Source organism: Passer montanus, unplaced genomic scaffold, assembly GCF_014805655.1.
Source record: "Passer montanus isolate IOZ18808 unplaced genomic scaffold, ASM1480565v1 scaffold157, whole genome shotgun sequence".
NCBI classification, from domain to species: Eukaryota; Metazoa; Chordata; class Aves; order Passeriformes; family Passeridae; genus Passer; species Passer montanus.
Window position 1 is genome coordinate 424,161 of NW_024362827.1, and position 13,209 is coordinate 437,369.

The following is a 13,209-nucleotide window of genomic DNA, read 5'->3' on the forward strand; positions in this document are numbered from 1 at the left end:
TCCCAAATCCCAATGGATCCATCCCAAACCCCAGCAATTTTCCAGCTGATTCCTCTGAATCCCAAAATAGTTTTTCCCCCCCACAATTCCCAGCCTTTTTCGCCGCTTTTCCTGCAAAAAAATTCCTTTTGATCTTTATTTTTCCCTCCCTCTCTTCAACAAACGAAGCCCAAACTCAGCAGCAGGAATAATTCCCACTGGAATTACTCCGGGAACCTCTGGATCAGCACGGAGTTATTCCATGTCTTGAAAAAAAAAAAAATGGACGAAGGAATTAAAGGAATTTGTTAAAATATTTCCCTGGGAGTGGCTTTGGAGTCCCTTGGAGCGTCTGGGGACAGCTTGGACCCTTCTCCCTCAAATTTGACTTTTATTGGAGCTTCTCCTCCCCTTCAGAGCTGGATTTTTTGGGATGTTGCTCCCAAATATTGGATAATTTAAGGAATGGGATTTAGAAGTGTCGGGGCTCTGAGGCTGCCTGGGTCATTCCTAGAGGATCCATCCAGTACTTCAATTGCCCTCATTCCCACCCATTCCCATTCCAATTCCCACCCAATTCTCACCCATTCCCACTCCTTCCCTTGCATTCCCCCCCTTTCCCACCCCCATTCCCAAGGATTTCCACGCCACCATCCAACGTTAACCCTCGGAGCCCAGCACGTTCGTTTGCTGGATGCACAAACACGAACTCATTAGCAGCGCTAATTAGCAGCCCTAATTAGCGGGATGCTCCAAAGGGAAGGGAAATGAAGGAGAGGCGAAGGAAGAGACGGAGCGGAGGGGGGAGGGATTGGGAAGGGGGGAAAAACGGGAATACAAAAGGCGCGGAGAGAAAAGGTCGGGATGAAAATAGAACCGGGGTTGTTCCCTGGTTCTGATCAGCAGGGATCTGGGTACAAACGGCTCCGGAATATTCCCGATATTCCCAATATTCCCAATATTCCAAATGTTCCCGATATTCCCAAATTCCAGCTGGCGTTCAGCATTCCAGGGAATTCAAACTGCCCAAGGGGAGTGACAGAGAAATCCTTCCTCTCCCTCCTTCCCTCATCCTCATCCTCCTCCAGGTACCAAAAGCTGGAGTTTGTAGGATCCAAATCCCAGCTGGAATAGGATGGGATGGGAGGGGATGGGATGGGATCCATGGGATGGGATCTATGGGATGGGATCTATGGGATGAGATGGGATCTATGGGATGGGATCCATGGGATGGGATCCATGGGATGAGATGGGATGGGATGGGATGAAGGCGCCGAGTCCAGGGCCCTGCAGCAGCCTGGAGCTGAGCTCCCTCTCCTTTTCCCATCAGGATCATTCCCATCTTACATCCCATCCAGCAAATCCACATCTGCAGAAGCCAGGAAAGCCGAATTTTCCTAAACCACCTGGAAATCCCAAAACCCCAGCACTGGCACAAAAGCTCCACCTTTAGAAGTCCTTCCCTCTGCTCCAACACTCCAAACGTCCACCCACTCCCACCCCAATCCTGTGGAGCACAGGACAGATCCCAGCTGCAACTTGAGAATTCTGGGCTTGATATTTTTCCTGTTTTCCCTCTTTTTTCCCCTGTTTTCCCTGTTTTTTTTCCCATTCCTGTTTTTTGACCTGTCCCTGTTTTTTGTCTCTGCTTTCCCTGTTTTTTCCCCCTGATTTCCCTAGATTTCCCCCTGTTTTCTCTGGATTTTTTCCATCCCTGTTTTTTGACCTGTCCCTATTTTTTCCCCCTGATTTCCCTGGATTTTCCCCTGTTTTCCCTGGGTTTTCCCCACTCTTTTCCATCTTTTTTCCCCTGTTTTTTTTCCCTGTCCCTGTTTTCCCCCTGTCCTTGTGCCGGAGCCGTTCCGACAAAACCGTAGGAATGACAAACGCCGCCCTCGCCTGCAATTCCGCTCACGGCACATGCGAAGGATTCCTGACCTCACGCCCCTTTTTGAAGGCATAAAAATCCTTCTTTCCGTCCCTCCCGGTGACTCCACAGCCATCAGGGCCGTTAATTGCCGGAATATTCCAAAGGTTGACGGAAAATTGCGGATCAACGGCCTCTCCCGCCTCGCTGGAGGAATAATTGGGGACCTGGAGGTTGTCCCACGTGTCCCAGCCCAGCTCGTTTTTCTGGATTTGATGGCTCGGTGTCGTAATGGGAACGTGGATGTAAATCAGTGGGAATGTGGCAGGGAGCGGGAAAACTGGGATTTTGGGATTTATGGCACGGTCTGTGGTGTCTGTAAGGGTTTGGGATGACCTGTATGGACACAGATCCAAACAAAACCATTCCTGTGGCTTTATTCCCAATAAAAAAGCCTCATGATGAGTTCCATTCCCATCAGGGGGGCAGGAAAGTGGGATTTTCCCATTGCTCCAGACCCTAAATTGGTAAAAAAATCCCATTTTGGGGGGGAAGTTCTTTGGGATTTAATTAGGGAGAGAAATTGGGTTAATAAATCCAATATTTCATCCTGGAAATGCCTCTCCCGTCGGATCAGGGCTCTCTCCTGCTTTTCCTGTAGGATTGGGATTCTTGTCCTGCGTTTACTGTAGGATCAGGGCTCTTTTCCTTCTCTCTCCTGAGCCCCCAGCAGGCCTGGAGTGAGGATTTGATTCCCAGCCGGAATCCGAGCAGCAGCAAATCAAGAATTAATCAGGTGCTATAAATATCAGCGTCCCTCTCCCCTTCCCTTCCAGCAAACCTCAGGATCTGCACATTCCCAAAAATCCCCTCGGATCCCTCCCGGCCTCCCATCATCCACCTTTTTTCATTCCACATTTTTCCTCCAGCTCGCCCAAACCGCAGCCACGGGAAGAGAGGGGGAATTTCCATTCCCAGTTCCTGGGCACTGCGGGTTTAACAGGTGGATGAACTTCCCAAGGATATTCCAGAGCCCTTCATTATCCCGGAATTCCTGGTTTCCTGCATCCAGGAGCCCCCGGCGTGGCCATGGCAACTGGTTTTGCTTAAGTGCAGCTCGAGAGCGGAGTTAATTTTAGATGGAGTGAGGAGGGAGCTGCTGCAATCCTTGGATTTCTCCTCCCAGAATGATTCCTAGGAATTCCTGCACCACAGCAGCCGCCAAAACTTCATTATCCAGGGAATAATTCATTATCCGTGGAATTACAATGAGGTTTGGGTTGGGAGGGGCCTTAACGATCATGTTCCAACCCCAAATTATTTCATTCTGACTGATCCATGGAGTTGATCCTGAGGAAAGGGAATTATCCGTTATTCCCTCAGTTCAGGGAGGACATTTTGGGGCTGGAGCAAGTCCAGGGAAGGGAATGGAGCTGCGGAAGGGTTTGGAGATTCCTGAGGGAGCTGGGAAGGGTTTGGAGAGGCCTGAGGGAGCTGGGAAGGGGCTCAGCCTGGAGCAAAGGAGGCTCAGGGGGAATTTCTTGCTCCAAACATTTCCCAATGTCTGAATTCTCAACATTTCCCAGTTTCCAGAGTCTGAATTCCCAACATTTTCCAGTTCTCAGTATGTGAATTCCCAACATTTCCCAGTTCTCAGTGCCTGCATTCCCAACATTTCCCAGTTTTCAGTCACCAATCCCCACGGAGGAGCCAAATTTCTCCTCTGTGAGCTCCTCCAACTCAGTTTTTTTCCATTAATATTTTGCTGATGGATTTCTTGGCTCCTGTGCTGGAGCCAACGGCCAAATCCAAAGGAACTTTTGGAGGGAGCTTTCCAGAAAGTGCATCCAGAGCTGCCCATCCCCAGCAATCCCAGAGCCATCCTGCTGGGAAGGGGAAGGGAGGGAAGGAAAACGGAGCCAGAGCTCAGAGTCCATCCCGAAAATCTCCTCCGGTGCAGCTGCCGCAGGAGTCATTCCATCATTTATTTTTATCTGGCCAGGAAAACCCAAAGCTGCTCACAAGGAAGTTTTCCAGGTGAAATTTGTCCATGGAATTATTTTCTGGGAGGAATTCTCTCCGTTCCAGCCTTGCCCCAACAAATCCAAGCTGGGGCTCCTGATGCTTCCAGCAGCGCCAGCCCTGGGATAATTCCATGGGAATAATTCCATGGGAATAATTCCATCCTGAATGGTTTGAGACTGGCCTGGAGCATCTCCAAGGACTTTCCATGAGTCCTGAGCTTCCCAAAAACCCCAGGGCAGTGTTGGATGCATGGAGCTGTCTCTTCCCAAGGAACGCTCTGCAGGATTTGCCCTCATTAATCCTCACCCTGTCATTAACCACAGCATTTAATTAATAAATTAGCATCTGGTTAGGCACGGACAGGACGTGTATCAGCAGGAATGTGTCTCCAGAGGCCATGGATTTGCTGCAGTGTTGGGAATACCAGGCAAGGACAGGAAAATCCCGTGGGAAGCAGCGTGAGATGGATCCGGGATGGTCCCGCTGTGGTCGCCCGCCAGGACAATTCCTGGAATCTGGAAAGGGAATCTTCACCAGGAGCTGGAGCGCCAGGACACAGGGAATGGCTTCCTCCTGCCAGAGGGAAGGGACAGATGGGATATTGGGAAAGAATTCCAGGCTGTGAGGGTGGGGAGGGGCTGGGATGGAATTCCCTGGGGAGCTGTGGCTGCTCCTGGATCCCTGGAATGTCCAAGGCCAGGCTGGATGGAGCTTGGAGCAGCCTGGGACAGGGGGAGGTGTTGGGGGATGAATAGGATGAGGTTTTGGGATCCTTCCTGCCCACCCCATCCCAGGATAATTCGGTTTCAGCCAGGAAAGGAGCATGGATGCATCCCAGCTCCAGCAGCAACATTCCCATGTTTCCACCCCATTCCAGAGCTGTCCTCTCTCCCCTGAGACCTCGGGATGATCCCAGCCAGGATCCCAACCCCATCCCGGATTTGGGATTAGCAAACAGGGGATTTATCCCTCTCCCTGATCCATTTCCAGCTCGTTTCCCCCATTTCCCCTTCACCTCTGGCTTTCCTGGGAATGCTCTGCCGGTGTTGCAAAAGCCAGGAATTATTATTCAGGGAAGGAGTGGGAGAGAGGCTCGAAATGCAGAGCGCGGGAGCGATCCTTAATCATCCCCATCATTAGTTAATTGCCGAGTCCATTCCGAGGAGAACATGGAATGCTAAATTTAGACGGAGCAACGGGATCTATTTTGGGGGATTCGTGCTCTCCCCGCCAAGGATTCTGCCTCCCGCTCTTCCCGGGAATGTCAACACCGGGGACTGGCGGGGCAGCGCCAGCCTCGTGCTCCGTGGGCTCCCAGCAGGAGTTCCTGGGAATGCGGGAATGCGGCAGGGACTGGGAAGTGGCTGGAGGGAGGATCCTGCTGGATCTTGCACGTGGCTTTTTGGGGAAAAACCTGATCCGTGCCCGGTTCTGATGGTGCTGGGTCCAAAAGAACCTCGGGATGGGATGGGATGGAATGGGATCCATGGGATGAGATCCATGGGATAGGATCCATGGGATGAGATGGCATCCATGGGATGGGATGGGATCCATGGGATGGCATCCATGGGATGGGATCCATGGGATGGGATCCATGGGATGGGATGGGATGGGATGGGATCCATGGGATGGGATCCATGGGATGGGATGGGATCCATGGGATGGGATCCATGGGATGGGATGGGGACAATCCCTCCCAGTGCTCCACTGAGGAAGAAACTATGGATCCATTTTCCTCCATTTCTGGGGTCCCAGCCTGTTAGAATTCCTTCTTCTCCTCATTTCCTTCTCCCTGTTTTCAGAGCCATTTTCCACGTCCTCCTGCAGACTTTCAGATGGAGCTCCAGGAGGAGGACTGGGATCTCCCACCTTGCTCACTGATTCCCATTTTTTTCCAGCAGCAGAGCTGATATCTCCCACCTTGATCTCTGATTCCCATTTTTTTCCATTAGCAGACCTGGGATCTTCCCCACCCATCCCTGATTCCCATTTTCCTCCCAGAAATTCTCCTCTGTGGCCACGCCCCCTCCTCTCCCTGTTCCCCCACCTCAACCCACACATTCCCAATTTTTTTGGGAGTCTGGCAGGAGCTGTGCCGCCCCTGCCCCTCACACCTCCCATCCCTTTGGATGCTGCAATTCCCAGGAAAACTGGCAGCAGTGGGGGAGGGGGGAAAGTCAAAACTTAATAAGACATTAAGACAACAGATTCATTAAAAAGTCGTTAATCCCTGTCAGGAGCAGCTTTAATTAACAAATGCCAGGAACTGCGGCACTGCCACCGCTCCTGTGACCACCTGAGTGCCGCTAATTAAATGCCAGTTAAAATTCCCCGGAATCTGGCAGCGCGTTTTCCGCCCGCTGCCAAGATTTTCTCCGCAGCCTCCGAGTTCACCTCGTTTGTCATTGTCCTCCCCGTGCCAGAGCAGGGGGGTTCTTGGAAAACATTCCCAGCTTTCTCCTCCCCTTCCCAAGAAAGGCTGTTTGCTTCTCCCCGGGGTTTTTTGTTAAATTCTGGTTTTCTCCTGGATTTTTGGAGCTGTGGGAGTGTTGGCTGTGCTGTTTTCCATGGAATATCATCCTGCTGGCTCTGGGATAAGGTTTAGCAGGTGATGTCCCTGCTCAGGGGCTCAATGACCTCCCTTCCGAACCATTCCATGATTTTGGGAAGATTTTCTTCATCCAAGGCTCCTTCAGCATCCACAGCCAGGAAAATCCTCATTCCTCCTCCTGCCCTTGGGTGACAGCTCCAGTGGGAGCCTCATTCCCTGAGGATGCTCCTTGGCCTTCCCAGAAATCCCTTGGGGAGGGAATGGGGCTCATCAGCCCTGTTGGGAATGCTGGGAAAGGGATTCCCTTCCCTTCCCTTCCCTTCCCTTCCCTTCCCCCTTTTTCCCTTTTTCCCCTTTTCCTTTTCCCCTTTTCCCTTTCCACCCTTTTCTCTTTTCCCTTCCCTTTCCCCTCCCTTGCTCCTCTGAAAACATTCCCAGAATTCCGGGATCTTTTTCCCCATTTCTAGCCTCCTCCCCACTTCCCGCCGACCTCTGCTGGCAAAATCAAACGATTTTGAAATCGATTTTTCCACAGGGCTCCCGCTTTCCCGGAGTAATTTTCCCTTTGATGTGACAATCCAAGGTGTCCCCTCAGCCACGCAAACTCCGCATCCATAAAATCCACAGCATTCCCACGCTGGGATTTACATAACGGGGACACTGGAGGCATCAAAAGGAATTGGAGATGAGCTTTAGGAGCAATTACGGATCCCATGGAAAGGAGGGAGTGGGGAGGGGGGACATGGCAAACACCGGGATGTTCCCGGCTCTGTCGGTGCATTTCTCCCATTTTATCCCAAAATTCCAGCCCCAGACACCCCCAGGTGTCCCGGTTTTCCTTGGGAGTGGCAGCAGATGTGCAGGGACACATCTGGAAGGAGCATCCTGAAGAATTCCTGGAATGTCACCACCCCGGCACAGGGGGCTGAGCCCCAAGGAAGGGACACAGGGTGGTTCTTCCCGAGGGGATTTGCAGCTGGATACAGCTGGAAACGCCTGGGATGCTCCAGTGCTCCAGGAAGGGACTGAGGGAGGTGATGTTTAATCCCAGAAATTGGAGGATCACTCCATCAAGCTCCTCTGGAATTCGGGAAATGGCTTTGGAAAGGGTTCCCAGCATCCAGCTGGCTCCACAGACAGCACCAGGGCCTGATCCAAATCCATCCACACACCCAAATTATTCCCATTAAAGCTTGGATTCCATAGATCAGATCCCACAATGGAAATCTGGGGCAGATTTGGGATCATGGGATCCCTGAGAGAGAAAATGCTCCATAACCATCCCAAACTCCCCATTCTTTGCTGTTCCAAAGGTGGAGCTGTGCCCAGAGCTGGAATTTTAGGATTTCTCCTCTAGGATCAGAATTCCTGGACTCCCACACTCCTCTTCCTCACATCCCAACCCTCTTCCCACCCTCAAGGCTTTCCCTCAGCTTAAACAAACCCGGGGATAAATAATCCGAGGATTTGGAGATGCTGGATCGCCATGGCAACCCCGCAGGCCTCCCCCTCCTCTTCCTCCTCCTCTTCCTCCTCCTCCTTTTCCAGCCAGGAGCATTCCCAATCTCCCACCGCCTTTCCAGAGCTCCCCTGCTGGGAACTGGGGCAAACTGGGAGCAAAACCTTGTTCTGCCCAGTCTGAGCCTCATCAGCCCCTCAGGATGTGCCAAAGCTGCAGAAAAACATTTCAGTGCCCCCCAAAAAGCAGCTCCCAGATTTTCCTCCCACTTTTCCAGTTCCTGTGGATTATTCTCCCGGCTCCACCCTCTCCATCCCGATGGGTTTTGCCTCTCAGGAGGGCAGTGGTTTAGGCTGATCCCAACAGGCAGGAAATGGGATTGGAGCTCTGGAAAATCCACTGGATTGGTGGGAGTGGAGCTCAGAACCATCCAGGGAGCAGCTCAGAGGGAATGATCCGAGGAATCCATGGAATTCTCTGGAGGGGCTGGAGCAGGAGCTCCTCAGGGAGGGTCCCACCCTGCTGGGGCAGCGCTCCCTCTGGGAAAAGCTGCTCCAGGGACACCCCCAAACCTCTCAATCCCATTGAGATCCCATGGATGGGGCCTGTAGGGGGACCTGGAACATCTCGATCCCATGGACCTGGAACATCAGCATCCCATGGATGGAGTTTGGGAGGGACCAGGAATGTCAGCATCCCATGGATGGGACCTGGAACTTCTCAATCCCTGGGACCTGGAACATCAGCATCCCATGGACCTGGAACGTCTCAATCCCATGGACCTGGGATATCAGCATCCCACAGAGGGGACCTGGAACATCTCAGTCCCCGGGACCTGGAACATCAACGTCCCATGGATGGGATCGGGGGCGGGGGGGGGATGAGGAACATCTCAATCCCATGGATGAGGTTTGGATGGGACCAGGAACATCAGCATTCCATGGATGGGGTCTGTGGGGTGACCAAGAATGTCAGCATCCCATGGATGAGACCTGGAACATCTCAATCCCATGGATGGGGCTTGTGGGGGGACGTGGGCCCTTGGCATGGAACCGATGGGAGGGACAAGGATGAGGATGAGGATGAGGATGAGGATGAGGATGAGGATGAGGATGAGGATGAGGATGAGGATGAGGATGAGGATGAGGATGAGGAATAAGGAAAAAGGACAAGGATGAGGACAAGGAACAAGACTAAGAACAAGGACAAGGAGAAGGAACAAGGACAAGGACGAGGACCAGAACGAGGACAAGGACAAGAACCAGAATGAGGATGAGGACAAGGACAAGGAAGACGACAAGAAAAAGGACAAGAACAAGGACGAGGATGAGGACAAGGATGAGGAACAAGGAACAAGGACAAGGTCAAAGACAAGAACAAGAATGAGGATGAGGACAAGGAAGAGGACAAGAACAAGGACAAGGACAGGGACAAGGGCTGCTCCCAGATGAGTCACTCCCGGTGATTAAAAAGGGCTCCTGGCTCTTTCCCTGTGCAGGAGCTGTGGGAAGCTGCCAGGGAACACAGCCCCTGTCACAGCTGCAGGGATCCTGCCGGGGAGCCGGGATGAGCAGCACGGGGAAACACCAGGAGTGGATCCAGAGAAATTCCCACTAAAAAACAAAAAAAACCCTAAAAAATATCAATGAGATGGGAAGAAAGCTCCACTTCCAGGATGAGGGGTGTGGAGGGCACAGCATCCCTGATAAAAGACCTGGGAAACTTGGGAATGTGATGGGCAAAGGAGGTTGGGAATTCTGGGGTGATGATTAATGAGGGATCTGTCTGGGGAGTCCCAGTGCCACAAAGTGTCCAACCCCAGAGGATGGGGACAATGACATTCCCAGGACTACCTGGATTTCCATTGCCAGCATCACCTGGATTTATATTTCCATCATCACCTGGATTTCCATTCCAGGATTACCTGGATTTCCACTCCCAGGATTACCTGGATTTCCACTCCCAGGATTACATGGATTTCCACTCCCAGGATTACCTGGATTTCCACTCCCAGGATCACCTGGATTTCCATTCCCAGGATTACCTGGATTTCCATTCCAGGATTACATGGATTTCCATTCCCAGGATCACCTGGATTTCCATTCCCAGCATCACCTGGATTTCCACTCTTAGGATCACCTGGATTGACCTCCCACCCCCACTGGGATATCCAGAGGAATTCCCAGCTCCCCCCTCAGCTCAGACCATTCCCACTTCTCCCTCCTGCTCCAGCTCTTCCAGCAGCCATTCCCAAACCTGGTTCCAACCACGAGGAATCCCAGAGCTACTCCCAGTAATTGGTCCCTTTACTGGGCATAAAAACTATGGATTTCCATTCCAGGATCACCTGGATTGAAATCCCAGCATGAGCTGGATTGAACTCCCACCATCACTGGGATATCCAGAGGAATTCCCAGCTCCCCCCTCAACTCAGACCATTCCCACTTCTCCCTCCTGCTCCAGCTCTTCCAGCAGCCATTCCCAAACCTGGTTCCAACCACGAGGAATCCCAGAGCTACTCCCAGTAATTGGTCCCTTTACTGGGCATAAAAACTAAAAAAAGCTGATTTTTATTATAATATTTTTGGAAATCCCAGTAATGAGCCATTCCCTGGTGAGCTGGGGCAGTGCCAGGATGGGAAGAGCAGAGCCAGGGAATGCGAGTGAGGAGAAATAAATAAATTTGGGGGTTTGTAAACACAGTTTTGGCCTGGTTTAGCTGGGATTTCTCCTTGTCCAGCCTCCAGCGAGGGTTTGTGAGGAGCCAGAGGAGCCTGGAGCTCCGGGATGGGTGGGAAGGGCTGGGAAAAGGAGAGGGAGGAAACTCCGGGGGTGTGAAGAGTCAGGGATTCATGGAATGGGTTGGGATCAACCACCTAAAATTCCAGTTTTAGGATTTGCAATGATCCCATTCCATGGGCTGGGACATTTCCACCATCCCAGGTTTTCCCAGGCTGGCCTTGGGCACTCCCAGGGATGGAGCAGCCCCGGATCCTCTGGGAATTCCATCCCTGCCCACCCTCCCAGGCAGGAATTCCTCCCCAAATCCCACCCCGGTTTGTGACACTCAGGTGTGTCCCCACAGCTCGGAGGGAGGGACGAGGTGGCTCCCGTTGCCATGGGAACGGTGGCACCGCCAGCGCGGGCTCTGCCGCCCACCCGGAATGTCCCCAGTGGGAAAAACGTCCCCGAGCAGAGCTCCGGGGGAAGGGAGGGGAACACGGCTGGGGTGAGGGGGTCCCTGGGACGGTGACACCCTCGTGATGGTGACACTGGCACTTCACTTTCCTCTGTGATGGTGACACCCCTATGATGGTGACAGTGACACCTCACTGTCATCTGTGACAGTGACACCCTTATGATGGTGACAGTGACACCCCCATCATGGTGACAGTGACTCCCCACTGTCCCCTGTGACAGTGACACCCCTATGATGGTGACAGTGACTCCCCACTGTCCCCTGTGACAGTGACACCCCCTGTGTCCTGTGACAATGACACCCCACTGTCCCCTGTAGTGGTGACACCCCCATGATGGTGGCATCCCATGGCCCCTGTGACACTGACACTCCACATTATCCATTAAAAAATCCCAAGTTATCCATAAAAATCCCCACATTATCTATAACCCCCCATGTTATCCATAAAAAACCCCTCATTATCCATAAAACTCCCCTCTTGTTATCCATTAAAAAATCCCATGTTTTCCATAAAAAAATCCCATGTTATCAATAAAAACCCCCATGTTATCCATTAAAAAACCTTCATTATCCATAAAAAACCCATGTTATCCATAAAAAAACCCCATGTTATCCATAAAAAACCCTCATTATCCATAAAAAAAACCATGTTATCCATAAAAAACCCCATGTTTTCCATAAAAATCCCCATGTTATCCATTAAAAAACCCCATGTTATCCATAAAAAACCCTATGTTTTCCATAAAAAACTCTCATTATCTCCACTGTCCCCTGTGACACTGACACCCCTGTGATGGTGACATTGACACCCCAATGTCATCTGTGACAGTGACACCCCCATGATGGTGACAGTGACACCCCACTGTCCTCTGTGATTGTGACACCCCCATGACGGTGGCATCCCATGGCCCCTGTGACACTGACACTCCACATTATCCATTAAAAAATCCCATGTTATCCATAAAAATCCCATGTTATCAATAAAAGCCCCCATGTTATCCATAAAAAACCCAGTTATCCATAAAACTCTCATTATCCATTAAAACAATCCCATGTTATCCATAAAACACCCCGTTTTCCATAAAAATCCCCATGTTATCCATTAAAAAACCCCATGTTATCCATAAAAAACCCTATGTTTTCCATAAAAAACTCTCATTATCCATTAAAACAATCCCACATCATCCATAGAAATTCCCACATTATCCATAACCCCCACATGTTATCCATTTAAAAAAACCCATGTTATCCATAAAAATCCCATAAATGGGAGACTCCAGCAGGTGTGTTCACCCTGGAATTCCTTCCCAAGGGGACATGGAGAGGTCTGGGAATGAGGAAAGGAAAAATCCCGGCACATTCCCAGCGCTGGCAGAGGGAGCCGGTCCCATTTTGGCCCTAATTCCAGTTATTCCTGGTTTTTATGGGATCGGCCCTGATTTATGGGCGGCTTTTATGGCAGCCATAAAGCAGCCCCAAAATGCAGGGGGAAAAGGGAGCAGAGGAACATTTCCCACCCCTGGAAAATGGGAATTCCAGAGGATTCCAGGGTGTCTCTGTGGGGACAAGCAGGAGGTGGGAATTTGGGGAGGCTGCTGTGATTTGGGATTGGGGTTAAAAATGGGATTTGGGAAGGGGTGGAAAGGTGGGGGATTCTTGGAATGTGGGAAGGGAGAGGGACAGCCCTGAATTCAGGGCTCTGGGTTTGGGAATTCACCTCCAGCTTGGGAAAGGGGATGGGATCCCATCCCCATCCCTGCCACAGGGGTGACCTTGGCTCGCCCCAAATTTATGGGAATTAAATTTGGGATGGGGCAGCACAGTTGAAAATGGGATTTGGGATGCCTGCAGGATTTCTCCATCCATGGGGTTTTCTTGATCCAGAAGGGAATAAAAGGTGCTGGAGCCCTTTGTTCATCCGGGTCTGGTAGAGCTGAGCTTGTCTGAGCCTGGCTTAACCCCCTAAATCCCGTGGTTCTCCAGGAAAATCCCTCAGGGCAGCTCCCCGAGGAGCTCACCCCGTGTCCTGAGGGATAAAAGAACGGGACTGTCACAACCCCACAAGTGTGAGAGGGAAAACCCCACTCCAGACTCCAAGATTTTGGGTTTTTTTCCTGAATCCCAGGAAC